Source organism: Galeopterus variegatus, unplaced genomic scaffold (genome assembly GCF_000696425.1).
Source record: "Galeopterus variegatus unplaced genomic scaffold, G_variegatus-3.0.2 Scaffold620, whole genome shotgun sequence".
NCBI lineage: Eukaryota > Metazoa > Chordata > Mammalia > Dermoptera > Cynocephalidae > Galeopterus > Galeopterus variegatus.
In genome coordinates, this window is record NW_007726731.1 from 445690 (window position 1) to 463317 (window position 17628).

The 17628-nt window shown below is 35.2% G+C and overlaps 1 pseudogene; it reads left to right on the forward strand.

Moving 5' to 3' along the window:
- LOC103588819 overlaps positions 1 to 12094 on the forward strand; it is a 54814-nt pseudogene extending 42720 nt beyond the window's left edge.
- Positions 12095 to 17628: the final 5534 nt, after the last annotated feature.

Here is a 17628-nt window from a genome sequence, read left to right on the forward strand (position 1 = left end):
TTCCCCCCCCCTTTTTTTTTTTTTTTTTTTTTTTTGCTACAGCTGGGGTGGGGTGGGGGCATTGATTCTGACTCACTACACACTTTGAAAGCCTCTGACTCATCTCAGCTCTGGTGTTCTTCCAACCCTGCTCGGTACACTGTGGGTGCCCTTCCCCAGCTGCCCAGGGTCGGCCAGACCCGTTCAGATGTGCTTGGTTCAGCCCTAAATGACACCGAGGTTCATTAGTAAATTAGACACATACACAAGAATCAAAGACTCCCCAGCAACCAACAGGGCTTAGGCAAGTTTTGGATTGTGTTGAAGCCAAGATTAATGTGCAATACCATTAGAATTAATGAACAGCTTTGCATTCAAGCATATAGTTTACCTTTACATTGGTAGTATTGATAACTAAAAGTTTATTCTTAAGTTAAAAAACTTACAAAAGTTAACTATAAATATTAAGTATTGGTAGTTCAAAGTTAAAAGTTAACCATAAGTGTTTTTTAAGTTAACTATAAGTTCAAAGAGAAAAAGTTCTCTTTAATCAGTCTTTTATACAGCTCTGTAACAAAATATTCATCTCTATTTTGGGAATTTGTTGGAGATCACATGCATCAAAAGTTAAAAAACATGCTTTAATTTAGCTGCTTAAAGAATTATCCTTTTAGCTGTTCCCATACAGTAAATTACTAATGTTTCTTCAAGTACATGAAGGGCTCCAAGTTCGTTTAATTGTTTCTGATTGCTATTTTAATCATCATGCAATAATTCCATTTCAAAAAGAATTTTGCATTTGGTAGAATTTTGGCATTATACTGTCCTTCCTTTCCATGAGCCTGTTCTGGTTCAGTCTCAGCAGAGCTTTTCCTTGTTTATTTGTTGTCAGGAGTGCTTTGTCCCATCCTCTGATAACTTTGCTTACTCTAACTATAAAATTCCAATTTCCAGCACTTATCATCTTCTATGAGGTGAGTATCAAAAGTGGTCTCATCCTGTAGTGAGTATCCTGTGTAACAGCAATGAACAACCTCCTTTTGGGGGAAAGTTGGCTTTACCTCTGTATTTAAGAACAGATGTTTGTATGTTTTGATGAACCCACATCCAGAATTTCTTCAGACTTCATTTCTTTGGGTTTGACACTAAGCTTCTTGTTTCCTACCTGATCTGACACCCCGTACTTTACTGACTGTAACTATGAAATGCTTATTTGCAAAAATATGGTTATAGGCTGGAAGTAGGATTTTTGTTACCTCCCTTGGCCACATTAAAAAAAAATGTTTCCTAGTAATTCGTGCTCTGCACGAAATGAAACTGAGCCAGGGCTCTGCAGAAACTTGATAATGTTCTCCCTGGAGGGCTTCCCATGGCTCAAGCTCCTGGCCATCTCGATCCTTCCTCGTGCTGTGGGCCCTCAGCATGTATGTTTCAGATGTATTTGGAACCAGAGTTTGGTAGGACAAAGGATGTTTTAAGGATTTACAGAGAAAACGAACCTCCTACACTGAAATCAATCCCGTGCCGAAGTTATTGCAGTCCCTGCCGCTGACACGGCATGTGTTCTGGCTTTTAGCAGGATTGTTCTTCCCAGCTTTGCTCTGAAACATAAAGCCCAACTGCCCACTGCAAGTCTTAATGAAAAGCAGCTCATAAGCAAGTTACGTAACCTAATTGTAATCCAGGGATCAGCTTGGTTATATTATTTAAAGAAATAGCATTCATTTTCTGTGACCTGATTTAGAAAAGAAACCCAGGGAAGAAAAAAATAAATAAAAATAAAAATACCCAATTCAGCTCTTGGCTTCCTGTCCTCATTCTAATGAGAGAGCTGGTAAATAATTCAAAAACAATGACTTTTAAGAACATTAAACCCAACTTAACTCAGAGTTCTATCTCAAAGCAGCTAAAGCAAATTATAAATGACCATGAAAGATGGAACTTATTTTTGCAGAAAATGTAGCCATTTAGTAAGTTTATTTCCTCATCAATTCAACACATGTGGAGCACTGACTAAAAACAAGATGGGAAATGCTAAAATGCATTCTGGGCTCTGCTCTCAGGAAGCTTAAAATCTGGTTAGGGTTAAAAATAAGGTATGGACATTGGTTCCTTACATATGGAACAAATGTACCATAGTAATGTAAGGTGATAACAGGAGGGAAGACAGAGGGGGACGGGTAGTTATAGGAGGCTAAAATGCATCCTGGGCTCTGCTCTCAGGAAGCTTAAAATCTGGTTAGGGTTAAAAATAAGGTATGGACATTGGTTCCTTACATATGGAACAAACGTACCATAGTAATGTAAGGTGATAACAGGAGGGAAGACAGAGGGGGACGGGTAGTTATAGGAACTCTGTACTATCTTTGCAACCTTTCTGTAAATCCGAAACTATTCTAAAATTAAATGTTTATTTTTAAAAACCTGGTTTAGGAAACAGTTGGGTACACAAATAGAAACACATCCATTCTTATTGCCTGGTTTATAGAAATAAAACCAGGCCTGCATAATAGGCGGCTTCATAAGTGGTATGATTGTTTTATGAACTTCAGAAGCACAAAATTAGATTAATTATAGTCCTGATTCATGTTAATAGTGGATCATGAATCAAGGGCTATGACTGGTCCTTTAGTCCTCATAAGCCTCATTTAATTGGTTTATACTGTATGTATTATAATAATGTAATAAACCACTCATAGACCCACTTCTCAACCCAAGAGCTAAAAGCTCTTCATGACTTACATTGACCTATGTGTTTCCCCCATATGCTGTCCCCCAGCCTTCACCTCAGTAGAAGCCACTCTCTTAAATTTTGTTTTTATTATACCCTTGCTCTTTTTACGTTTTTATTACACATATGTGTGGGCCTAAATGATATGCTAGTTTTATTTGTTTTTGAACTTATATTACATATTGTCTTCTGTCTTTTGGCTCAACATTATGTTGCTAAGGTTTATCAATAATGCTGTGATTGTAGTTAATATTCACCCTTATAGTCATTTTCACCAGTATATAATACTCAATAACAGGAATGCACCACAACTTCATTTAACCATTTTCATTAGTGGTTTGTAAATTTTCACTATAACGAATGGATTGTACCATTAATACTCTTATATGTATGTCCTGGTAAACGTGATAGTATTTCCGTTAAAGTTGAATTTTTGAGATGAACAATCTTAAAACCACATAAGAATCAAAGCTTGACAGTTCACTTATAGAAATTATGTATGTCATGCATGTCTGTAGAAGATCATATAATACAAATTCTTCACCTTTAAGACAAAAGAAAACATGAATTATATACTAATTTCATGTCAGTTAGGATTTGATCTGGCTATAACATAAAACTCAAACATGTTGCTCTCATGTAAAACACAGAGATGAGAAGTCTAAGAAAAGTATGACAAGGTCCACAAAGTCATGTCAGTTAGGATTTGATCTGGCTATAACATAAAACTCAAACACGTTGCTCTCATGTAAAACACAGAGATGAGAAGTCTAAGAAAAGTATGACAAGGTCCACAAAGTTGTCATGGATCCAGGCTTCTTCCAGCTTTTTAGTTCGCTATCCCTAGAGTGTGACTTTTATCCTCATGGTCCAAAAGGGTTGCTCAACTTCTAGCCATTATATCTGCCTCCCAATCAGCAAGAAGGAGAAAAAAGGCAGGAGGCTATATGCATCTTCCTTTCAAGAACATTTTCTCCAAATCACACATAGCATTTCTGATTATATACTGCTAACCAGAAGGTAGACACATGGCTCTAGCTAGTTTCAAAGGTGGTTGGAAAATGTAGTCTTTATTCTGGTCGTCTCTATACTCAGCTAAAAATTAAGAGTCCTGTTACTAAAAAAAAAAAAAAAAGGAAAATGGACATCGAAGACAGTTAATAGTCTCAGAGAACTGTCACAGCTAGAGTGAGAGCAGAACAATGAAAACCAATCTAATGAGGCTTTATGTTGAGAGCAGAAAGGAAAAAATAAACTGATCATATCAGCACCCAATGACTACCACTGTTAACTTTTTGAGATATATTCTTCCAGACCTTCCCAACCATATATATACCTACATATATATCTCCAGTGTAGTCATAACTATACCTATATTTATATAAACATATCCACTTTTACTTTTAAAGGGACAATTTAAATTAGTGCAGTCAGTCAGAGGGAAATATGGCTAAGTTGTTCCCTGCCTACTTAAACTCTTGAGAAACTTCACAGGAAATGCAACATTGTAACTAGAGATCTAGAGAAAAGAGGAGAATGTGGTCTGTAATTGAGTGGTTGTTCCCTGCCTACTTAAACTCTTGAGAAACTTCACGGGAAATGCAACATTGTAACTAGAGATCTAGAGAAAAGAGGAGAATGTGGTCTGTAATTGAGTTTTGATATTTCTCAGAGATGCCAAATGGAAAATAACTTTAGCTGCATATTGTGTTCTCTGGAATAAATATTTAAAGGTGAATGTAAAAAAAAAATGATATGCCATCCTAGAAAACTGCAGGCACATCTTCAATAGGGATGGTAGAAAATTGATGGATAGAAAAATTAGTGGACACAAGAACTTCGGGGAAATCCAGATCAATGGTGCTTTCCAGACCATAGGTAGAAAGAGTTACAAGTATCAATAACTATTTACCCTAAAGCATGCCAGATGAGCTACCAGATAAGCACAAGGTAGGCTTTTTGGTCCTTTCTCTTTAGAAGAGTCTCCCAGATAGTGAACCAACAGGGCATTTTACCCTTGGTTAAGAAAAAGGACTATTATACAAAGCTGCAAATTCACTCAAAAAACATTTACTATGATTTACTATGAATCAAGTGACTGAATGCAGAAGAGAATATAACATGATCCCTGCCTTTATAGAGCCCATAGTACAGTAGGGAAGACTGAGAGTTGCCTGTAAGGATGAATTGACATTTACTGTGTGCCAGACACTACACTTTACATGCGTTATCTAATTTAGCATTTATAACAATTTATTCTTATCCTCATTTGACAGATGAAGACATCCTTATAGATTAGGTAATTTGATTGAGGTCACAAACTAGTAAGTGGCAAAGCTGAGAATCTATGCCAGATTTGTCTGACTTTAGAGCCCCAGCTCTGGGCCACTGAGCTAAACTGTCTTACAATACAACCAAAGTAGTCAGTGCTATAAGAGAAGTTTGTACAAAATTCTGAGGGAACACAGGAAAAGCATTAAATATCTCCCAGGGGAAAACTTACAGAGTAGTGTCTTTGTTTGGGCTGCTAGAATGAAATACCGTAGACTGGGTGGCTTATCAACAACAGAAATTTATTTCTCACAGTTCTGGAGGCTGGAAAGTTCAAGATCAAGGTGCTGGCAGATTCCACATCTGGTGAAGGTCCGCCCACTTTCTCATAGATGGCAATCTTCTCACCGTAACCTCATATTGCAGAAGAGGTGAGAAGCCTCTTAGAGCCTTATAAGGACAGTAATCTCTCCCAATTACCTCTCAAAGGCCCCACCTCCAAATACCCTCACATTAGGTATTATGTCTGGACATAAGAATTTCGGGGAGAAACGAACATTCAGACAATACCAAGTAGTAGAAAGGTAAGAAAATGTGGAGTATAAATATAATGTGATTCAGTGTTGATACAAAGATCAATGTGAGCATTGACAAATGAACAGAAAATATAAGATTTCTTTCTCAAAGCCCATTAAGCCTGGATTTTATGAGTAGCCTTCTTCGTATTGCTGGCTACATTATTCAATCCTATATCATTTAATACCTTTATCCTTATTTAGTAATTAATCATATATTATCACCTTTGCTTTTTATCAAGCTGTTTTTTCTCTGTGAGTTGCCTCCATATTTAGATTATCAGCTCATAGAAAACAAAATGAAATATGTTTGATTTTTTCTGGGTTTTTTTTTTTTTTTGTATCACTGACTAGGCTACATTCTAGCATACTAAGCACTTAGTACATGCTTGAGTTGAAGTGATATCCATTTGTTTAAAATTGATTCAGAGTGGTATACAGTCATGCATCACTTAACAATGGGGATGTATGTTCAGAGAAATGCATCATTAGGCAATTTTGTCTTTATTAAAACATCATAGAGTGTACTTACACAAGCCTAGATAGTATTGCCTACTACACACACAGGCTATATTGTATAGCCATTATAGTCTTATGAGACTACTGTTGTATACATGGTCCACTGTTGACTAAAACATCATTATGTGGTGCATGACTGTATATAGCAGATAAGGAAAGAAGATCCAACGTATGGATAATTGGAGTTTATGAAGCATTAACAACAAAACATTATAACAGAACTAATATTTAAAATTATAATAACCCAAGAAAAATGTGTAGAAATAAAAGAAGCTTTGAATTAACATACTGAAAGGAAGATACAGAGCTGAGATTGAAGGCTAGGCAGGGGCCAGATGGTGTCGGTCCTTGTAAGCCACAATACAACATTTAAATTTCATTCTAAATGCAGTAGGAATCCTTTGGAAGACTTTAATCAGAAGCAATATTGTTTATACAAAATTAGAGAAGTAGGAATGTGTGTGTGCCTGAAAAAAATTAAATGAGAATAAGTAAATGATTTTACTTTACAACACAAGTTTTTTTTTCTACTTTGTTGTGGCAATTCTCTCACATTCTCTCCTGCATGGAACCCCCTTTTTCTCCCATTTATCAAATTTCTACACATAAAAAAACTAACACTATACCAACTTTTTTGGCAGGAAGACTTTGGGGAATAAAAATAGCAAACAATAAAAATAGCAATGGGATTATGGGTATAAAACCAGCACTAGAGTTGTTGAGATAAGCCTGGTTAGCCTAGCCACATGATAGGCATGGGAAGTGGCTAGGTAGTCAGAAACCAGTTGTCAAGTTAGAACAAGAGATCTAAAATTATATCTCAGAATTGGCGATGAGAGGGTATAAGGAGTATTCAGAAAACAAAGCTCAGGACAAGGCTAAAACTCTTAACATTCAGCACACTCTGGGAAATCAAGAGAAAAGAGTCTATTAGAAATAGGATCAGGGAAAGAAACAATCAGAAAGATCAAACAAAATCTGGTGCTTTCCATCCAAACCTATACCTTAATGAGTGGAGAAATATTAGGGGCTTCCCTGTCAAACTTCTGTCATTTTAACACCATTGTTTATCTTACTTCTTCTTCTGGTTTTTTTAATTTTCAAGTTTCATTCTCTGCATTTCAAATTTTAAGTAATTTTTTGCAAGATTAAAATGCTTATGTGGAGTGTTTTGGTTTTGATAAGATGGGATATTAAGCTAAAGTGGAACAACTCTCACTACAAATATATTAAAATTCTATACAAAATAACACAAAAATTTATTTATATAGCCAAGATTGACAGAAAGAAAGGAGGAGAAAAAGAAAGTAAAAAGGAAACAAAGAGTGAACTCAAATCAGAGCAGTAAATTCCAGTCATGCTGTAGTAACCTGGAAAAGTGGGATATTGGATCTAGATATAAGGATTTAGGGCTGGGGGCTGGGAAGGAACAACCACACAGGGAGAAAATACATGGATATGAACTTGAGAAAGGCAAAGAATTGGAACTGGGACTTCTGCTTAAGTCCTGCTTAACTCCTGTTAAGTCCATAACAAGTAATTAAACAAATTATCCCAATGGCCCACATAAGTTGCAAAGCATCTCCCTCTGTACCTGATATGATATGGATAAAGTCTCTAGTTGTGGGGAGGGGGAACCTACAGTGACCAAGTGAGAAAGTGGGGTATATTTTTAGTGCCCCATTTTTAATGCCCCTAAGGTACAGAAATCCCCAAACTGGCCCAGGATCCATGAAATTTTTCAAGCCCTGGCAAGAGAAAATGTAAAACATCAAAGTAGAGAGATTCCCACAGCACTAAGATGAAGAAAAAAGAACAACCACTCCACCCTCTCCCAAAAGCTCATAATATACAAAAGAGATAAATAAAAGACCCAGCATGAGGGATAGCTCATATACACAATAGGCAATATTTGCATCCTACGAACTAGCTGTAACAGCAAATTGGGAAGAGACTACTAGATATTAAGGTTAAAATGATTAAGGAGTTGACACCAAACACATGATTCATAAAAGGAAAAATTGATAAATTAGACTTCATCAAAATATAAAACTTCTGCTCTGCAGCTTGTATAAAGATGATGAAAAGATAAGCCACAGAATGGGAGAAAATATTTGCAAACCACATATCCAACAAAGAACTTGTATCTAGAATATGTAGGAACTCTCAAAACTCAACAGTTAAGAAAAAAGTCCAATTAGAAAATGGGCAAAAGATATGAACAGAAATTTTATCAAAGAGTATATTCAGTTAACAAACACACGAGAAGATGTTAAACATCACTAGCCACTGGGAAAATGCAAAGCATAACAACAATGAGTTATCACTACACACGTATGAGAATGGTTAAAATAAAAAATGATAATAGCAAATGCAGATGAAGATGAAGAGACACTGGATACATTTATGGGAATATTAAATTACACAGCCATTTTGGAATACAGTTTGGCTATTTCTTTTGTAACTTGACATGCAATTACCACATGACCCAGCAACTGAATTCTTGGGTACTTATCCCAGAGATATGAAAACTTATGTTCACATAAAACCTCTACATGAATATTCATAATTGCCCCAGACTGGAAATAACCCAGATGCTCTTCAACTGGTGAATGGTTAAACAACTGTGTTATATCCATACTATGAAATATTACTCAGCAATTAAACAGTATTAACTATTGACATACATGTAACTTGGATGAGTCTTAAGGTAATTACATTGTGTGAAGAAAGACACTCTTGAAAAATTCTATTCTGTACTATTCCACTATATAACATTCATGAAATAACAAAAATATAGAGAACAGACTAGTTGTTGCCAGAGGTTGAGAACAAGGTGGGACCATGAGGGAAGCAGGTGTGGCTCTAGAAAAGCAGAATGAGAGAAACTTGTGGTGATAGAACAGTTCTGTATCTTGATTGTAGTGGTAGTTACACAAAGATATACATGTGATAAAATTGGATAAAACTGTGTACATGCACACACACACAAAAGCATGCTTATAAAACTAAAATTGGATTTACACGTGATAAAATTGGATAAAACTGTGTACATGCACACACACACAAAAGCATGCTTATAAAACTAGCAAAATCTGAATTAAATGATTAAAGCAATACAAGAAAAAAAGAAGCCATGATATAGAAAACCTAGGCAGATTTTTAAAATACAAATAAGGCTTTTGGAAATAAAAAATACTGTCACTGAAATGAAAAGCTTAAATGACAAATTAAAAAGCAGATTAGACACAGCTGAAGAGAAAATTACTTAACTGGAAAATAGATTTGAGTAAATCACACAGAATGTAGTACCAAGAGATTAAAGAGAATGGGAAATGTGTGAGAAAAGTTGAGATATCCAGATGACATAATCAGAAGATACTACACACCTCTAATGGGAGTTCCTGAAAGAGAAAATAGAGGCATAGGCAATGTTCAAAGAGGTAATAGACCAAACTTTTCTGTACTTAAAGAAAGATGTAAGTACTTACACTGAAGGAAAAGGCAAGGAGAAAACAAAACAAAACAAAAACTCATACGTGAATGATGGTGCAACTACAGAATACTGGAAATAAAGAGAAAAATCTCAAAAGTGACCAGAGACAAAAGACTTATTACCACAAAATAATAACTAGTAGACTGAAGCAGATTTCTCATCAGCAGCAATAGCATCTTAAAGACTAGGTTAATATCTTCAAAGAGCTAAGAGAAAATAATGATTTAACTTAAAATCATACACACAGCTAAAGTATCTTTCAAAATACAGCTAAAATAAGGACATTTTCAGACAAATAGAGAATAAGTTTATTACTCACAGGCTTTCACTGGAAGATCTATGTATATTGACAGAAGTTGTTTCCACCCAGAGTATCAGAAGAAAGAATTGAAAGAAAAATGAAAGAATTAGTGCAAAAACCAGTTGAGAAATAAACTAGTAAACATGTAGATTAAATATAGGCAAATATTAATTGTAAAAACAATAGCTATAATAGTGAAAACTAATTGGGGGTTAGAAACAAAGTATAAATAAAATACCAATCAAGAATAACATGCCAGGGCCGGCCCGGTGGCGCACTTGGTAGAGTGCGGCGCTTGGGAGCAAGGCGGCACTCCCGCCAAGGGTTCGGATCCCATATAGAGACCGGTCCGCTCACTGGTTGAGCGCGGTGCGGGCGCGACACCGAGGGTTGCGATCCCGTTACCGGTCACGAAAAAAGACAGAAAGGAAAAAAAAAAAAAAAAAAAGAATAACATGCCAAGTATGGAGTGACCAAATTTAAAGAATATAAGTCCCTTGTATTGCTTGGGGACAGGATAGAACTCTTGATTAACTTTAAACATTATGAAAGCAACTGTATATGTTAAAACTGCAATAATAAAAAAGCCACTAAAATATACACTACTTCCCAACCATTAGAGAAGAAAAGAGAACTTATAAAAATTGACAATAGATGACAGGAAAACAGAAAAACAGAAGTGAAGAATGAATATGGTAAACAGAAAATACAAAATAACTTGCTAAAATTGATACAAAATATATCAGTGGTCAAAATAAAAGAAAAGGGATTACATCTTTCCACTAAAAGTCAGCAATTCTAAGATTGGATTTAAAAAATAACAAAGTTCTGCCATTTGCTGATGAAAACAAAGGGATGGAAAAATATACCAGGAAAATGTACATTTTTTTAAAAAGCAGGTACACTGTTATTATAATATGGAGTAAATATTAAAGAAAAAGTATTATTAGTGATAAAGAATATTATTACATAATAATAAAAGAAATAGTTCTTTACGTTTTGTTCAATGCTATTTTTTTCACTATCTTGAACAATGTCTGGCACATAATAGATACTTATTAAATGGATGGTTAATTGAATTATGTCTCATGAGGAAGATACAGACCTAACAGCACAGCCTTAAAATATGTAAGGAACATTAAAAAAAATTTTTTTACGAGGAAAAAAAAAGTAAACAAAACAAAACAAAAAGAACAAAAAAGCTGCTGACCTTGCTGCAGGGCCATGAATGGTCCATTATGCAGATTAAAGAGACCTCCTTTTCACTGTGGCCAAGGACCCTATTGTCAATGTGAGGTACTCTGTGAATGGTGAGAGGCTGGGCACCTACGTGGGCCATACTGGAGCTGTGTGGTGTGTGGACACTGACTGGGACACCAAGCATGTCCTCACTGGCTCAGCTGACAACAGCTGTCGTCTCTGGGACTGTGAAACAGGGAAGCAGCTGGCCCTAGTCAAGACTAACTCTGCTGTCTGGACCTGCAGTTCAGACTTTGGGGGCAACCCCATCATGTGCTCCATGGACAAGCAGCTGGGCTACCAGTGTTTTGTGAGCTTCTTTGACCTGCGAGATCCAAGCCAGATCAACAATGAGCCCTGCATGAAGATCCTTTGTAATGACTCCAAGATCACCAGTGTTGTTTGGGGACCAGGGGGAGTGCGTCACCACAGGCCATGAGAGTGGAGTGCTCAACCAGTGTAGTGCCAAGTCTGGACAGGTAGTGGTGAATGTTAAGGAGCATTCCCGGCAGATCGATGACATCCAGTTATCCAGGGACATGACCATGTTTGTTACCATATCCAAGGACAACATGGCTAAGCTCTTTGATTCCACAACCCTTGAACATCAGAAGACTTTCCAGACAGAGCGTCCTGTCAACTCAGCTGCTCTCTCTGCCAACTATGACCATGTGATGTTGGGCGGTGGTCAGGAAGCCGTGGATGTAACCACAGCCTCCACTGGGATTGGCAAGTTTGAGGCCAGGTTCTTTCATTTGGCCTTTGAAGAAGAGTTTGGATGACTCAAGGGTCACTTTGGACCTATTAACAGTGTTGTCTTCCATCCCGATGACAAGAGCAACAGCAGCAGTGGCAAAGACGGTTACGTCCGCATCCACTACTTTGACCCGCAGTACTTTGAATTTGAGTTCTAAGCTTAAGAAGCTGGATCTCCATCCAGGCCAGGGATGCGCTCACAGAAAGTTTTGGACTCTGATAAATAAATTAGTTTGGTAATAAATGGTCTCTGGCCAGATTAAAAAAAAAGAAAGAAAGAACAAAACAAAAAGGAAAAAATATGTAAAGAATATCTTGACAAAAGTCAAAGGAAAAATTGATAATCTGTAATCACACTGGAAGATTTTTAACGTTCTTCACACAGGAAATAAAAAGGTCAGACAAATTTAGTTGAAATACAGATGATTTTAAAATAAACAAAATAAAATATATATTAGTAGTGCTCAAATAGCACTCTTGGAAACAGCTTTGCATGTGTGTTTAAATACATTACTGCATGAGTTACAGTGTATTCACTACATTAATTCTCTGAAATAAAACTGTTCTCAACATTGCCTGAAAGTAGCACTTCTGGAAAAAAAGATACATATGATTTGTATAACTGACTTAACGAATTCAACCTAATGGACACATATAGAAGCTTACACCCAGTAATTACATAAATATGTATATTTTTTCAAAATAATTTATAGGATTACATAGAAAACATTTACAAATATTGACTTTAAAGTCTTAATAAATACTGAGGAATTTACATGTAGATTATGTTTTCTGAGCACAATGTGATAGAGTTGGAAATAAATAACAAAAATATTTTCAATGTTTGGAAATTTTAAAACTTTTAATAATTCGGTCTTCAAAGAAGAAATAATGAGTATGAAATACACAAAAAATGAAGGAAATGAAAACATTGCATATCAAGCTCATAGTACAAATAGCACATAAGGAAAGTTTACTGACTCACATATATATTTTAAAAAGAAGAATGAAAATTAATAAGTTTAGTTTCTAAACCTAGACATTAGAAAAGTAAGAAAGAAAGTAGAAGGAAGGAATAATAAAGATAGCAGAAATTCATTACAAGAAAACAAACACTACAATAATGCTAGTCCTTTGAAGAGACTAAGAAGATATATTTAATCTACTTTTAGATACTTTTTTTTTACATTTTAATATCTCTGAAGTATTTTACAATTGATGATATATCTAAAATTCAATGAAATATGGTAGACAAACTTCTGGTAAGTTTGATCAATAAAAAAGAGAAGGCATAAATCAACAATGTTGGAAATGAAATAAAGATATAATTATGATTATAATAAAAAATGCTTCGACCAAATTAGTACCAATAAATTTGAAGACAAATGACATGGATTTTTTTCAGATAAATTATAATTATAAATTTTAATTTGTGAAGAAATGGAAAATATTACCAGACCTATAATCATAAAAGAAATAGAATAATAGTTGAATCTATCACGAAGAAAACATGAAATTTATATGATTTTATAGGCAAGTTTATTTCCAGAAAATGAACTCAAAAATGGAAAGTTTATTTTATGAGGCTAGTATATCCTTGATATCAAAACCAGACAATGACTGTATGAGAAAGGGAAAATACAAGTCAATCTTGGTTATAAACATAAATGTAAAAAAGTCCTAAACAAAATAATAGCAATCCAAATCCAAGAATGTGATTTTTTAAAAAATTATGACCAGTTTGGGTTTACCATACAAATTCAATGATGAATTACCATAAGAAAAAAATTGTTATTTCATTTCAACACTCTAATAAATTAAAGAAGGAAAACCATATGATCATCTCTGAGGATACAGGAAAAACATTCAGTAAAATTCAACATCTATTCATGATTTAAAAAACCCCACAAAATGCTTACCTAACTAGAAATAGTAGGAGACTTTTCTAACCTGAAAAAGTGTACCTACCAAAAACTTACAGCAAACATTATATTCAATAGTAAAATGTCAGAAACATTTTTAAATTCAGGGGAAAAAGACAAGGATGACCATTATCACCACTTTCATTTAATACTGTACTAGAGATGCTGTGAGGAAAAAAATGTGTAAGAATTAGAATCATAAGAAACAGAACTATCATAGCATATCAATCATAGTTGTTTTAAATTCCCAGTCTGATAATTCCAACATCTCTGCCATATATGAGTCTGGTTTTGATGTTTGCTTTGTCTCTTCAAACTGTTCGAACTGTGTTTTTTGTCTTTTAGTGTGCCTTGTAATTTTTGTTGAAAGCCAGACATGCATGATATACTGGATAAAAGGAACAGAGGTGAATAGGCCCTTAGCGCGAGGTTTTATATTTATCTGGTTGGGAGTTAGGCTGTATTTTATGGTTTGCTTTAGTTGTGAGTGTCAGACACTAACGTTTCCTCTGGTGTTCCTGTTTCTATCTCTTCTATTGGCTTTAGGTTTCCCTAGAGACATAGTAAACAATGTCTAAGACACGCAATTCTTTCTGTTGTATTCCCCTGTATTTTATGGGGCCCTATTGAGGTGGTGGTAAGGTGTGGGGAAAGGAGAAGAATTCTATAGACCTATGATTAGGTCTCAGACTTTTTTAGTCAGCCTGTGTCCCTGTGCTGTAACCTTCACAAGTGCTTTTCAGTTTTGTTTTGTTTCCCCCTTAGGTGAGACAGGAAGGCTAGAGAAGGAGTTGGGTATCTCCCATCCCTCAGATTAGCCAGTCTCCAGTGAAACAGTCTCTCCAGAGGGCAGGCTGTGTTAAGAACAGTGTGCTCTGGGCTTATTCCAAAATGGCTGCTTTTCTCTTCTCTCTGCCAAAAGCACAAGGGGACTTTTCTCCAGTATACACCATGAGAATGCAGAGGGCTTCTGGAGGTAAAACGCATGAAACTGTGGGCGCCCCACTGAGACTGAACTTTTCTGAAGTTTTAAACTCTCAAATGTGTCTACACTGAGCCTCCAACAACTCACCAATTACAGCTTGGGTTTCCCTACCGCAGCACTGGTTCCCATTGGAGGTTTCTGCTCCTGGGCTTCTGCTCTGGTAAATTGTGACTCTCTGTATCCACCTCTCTGTCTTTTTAATTTGGGGAACAGTGGTTTGTCCTGTGACCTCAGTTCTCTGATGGATATATAAAAAAGTTGTTGATTTCAGTTCATTCAGCGTTTTTCTTGTATGTACAGGAGAGATGCCTTCTAAGCTACTTACATGGCAGACCAGAAACCAAAGTCTCCAACAAAACTGGCTTTATTCATAAAGTGTATGATTCTCTGTATACAAAATCCAAGATAATCTACTATTAGAACTAATGAGAGAGTTCCATAAGGTTTCTAAATACAGTATAAATATATAAAATTTTAGACGCTGGCCCGTTAGCTCAGTTGGTTAGAGTGTGGTGCTGGTAACATGAAGGTCAAGGGTTCAGAACACGATACTGGCCGGCCACCAAAAAAACAAAAAAAAGAGGGACAAAATTCAATGGCATTATTTTACCAAGAACAACCAAATAAAAAATGCAATTAATAAAGGATTCTATTCTCCATAGAAAGAAATCTATAAGAAACCTAGAATTAAATCTAACAAAAGATAAGTAAAACATTTATGAAGAATATAATTTGAGACAAATTTTAAAAATCTAAATTAATGGAAATACATACCATGTTCATGAGTGGGATAACTCAATATCACAAATCATATAGAGGGAAATATTGATACATTAAATTACATTAAAATTTTAAATGTCTGTACCAAGACACCAAAACCTCAGTGAAAGAACAAGTTCCATGTTGGCCAGGTTATGGAGAAACAGAAATTCTCATGCACTGTTGGTAGATTTCTAAAAGGGCATCTATTTGAATAAACTCTTTGAAAAGCAATTTAGTGTTATGTAGTAAAATTGTAGATGTACATCTCCTAGATCCCGGCAATTCTGCTCTATACTATTTGCCTTTTTCAATGTGTTTTATTTGCCCTCCTGATGCAAAAGCAATCGTGGATAAAACTACTGGTGCTTCAGCACAAATCAAGGCTGTGGGACCAAACTGTTCTGGCCATTATTGTATTCTTTACTGTCATGCACCTGAAGTAAATTAGTAATAATAATAATCCCATTTTACTTATGAATTTTATAAATGAAGCAGTAAAAATTATTAACAAATTTTATTAAATCTCAACTATTGAGTCCATGTCTTTTTAATATTAATGCTCTGTGTAATTAAATGGGAAATATGCATAAAGTACTTCTGCACACCAAGGCTTGATAGTTGTTCTTTTAAGGAAAAACACTTGTGCATTGTTTGAGCTATGAGCTGAACTAGCCACTTTTTTCATGGAACATCATTTTTACTTGAAAGAAAATGACAAACTAGGGTTATTCAGACTTGGGAATTTGGCAGGCATTTTCTCAAAAAATGAATGAAGTGAGCCTGTCCCGTCAAGGAAAATGACTGACTGCATCTGTTGCCAATGATAAATTTTGAGCTTTCAAGCAAAAATTAGAATTTTGGAAAACTTGTGTCTATAACCATGAACTTGACAGTTTTCCAATTTTTAAAAACTTTTATAATTAAATCAGTGGTGATATAGATAAATGTGCTTGTTTGATATTGTGTAATGAAATCTGTCATCATGTATAAGACATGCATAATTCAGTGAACCAGTGCTTTTCAAACGACCAAGAAAGATCAATGGGTTTTAGCATAACAGAGTAAAAGTACATTGATATGATTTCAGATTCCACATTGCAAGGAATCTTTAAGAAAATATTACTCATCAACTTTTGGTTTAGTTTTTTTGATGAAGAATATTCAAAATTATCTGAGGTTATTAGAATATTCTTCCCTTTCACGACTACATATCTGTGTGAGGCCTATATTTCTTCATATACTTGAAGCAGACAACAGATTCTAACAGATAAAATGCAGAAGCAGGTATGATAATTTAGCTGACTTCTACTAAGCCCTACATGAAAGAGATTTGCAATAATGCAAAACAATGCCCCTCTCCTCACTATTTTTGGTGGGGTTTGGTAAAATATAGTTATTTTTCATTAAGAACACGTTATTTGTGTTATACTGAGTTTATTATTCTTATTTTTGAATTAATAAATGTTTTTAAATTTCTCAGTTTTAATTTTGAACACCATAAATATCAATGAACACAATCCAAGTAAACAAAAGCTAGTAATTTCAACAGTATAAAAGGATCCCACAAGCAAAACATTGAGAACCATTGCCTGAGAGGAAAAAAAAATCCCATAGGGTCCCCCAAGAGACACATACAAGAAGACTATTTGTTGCAGCAATGTTGGTGATTCCAAAAAAATTTAATTACTTAATGTCTATCAATAAGGGAACGGATAAATACATTTTGATATAATCATATAATAAAATAACTTTTTCAAGTTAAAATGAATGTGCTAGATTTTCATGCATTAATGTGGATAATTCTGAAACATGTTGAGAGAAAGAAAAACATGTTGCAAAAGGAGAGGTGCAGAATGATACCACTTATATACACTGCAAAAACAGAGAGAAGGATATTATCGCTTATGAATACATCCATATGTAGTAAGAATACACACCCGTTGTGTGGATACACAGGCAGATACATACCAACCTCAGGACAGGAGTGGTGAGGGGGCCAGGGGATGGAGGGGATAGTCCAAATATACATGTTCATTATTTAGAAAGAGCTGTGAAGTAAATGTGGCACAAAGTTAATGTTTACTGATCTGTG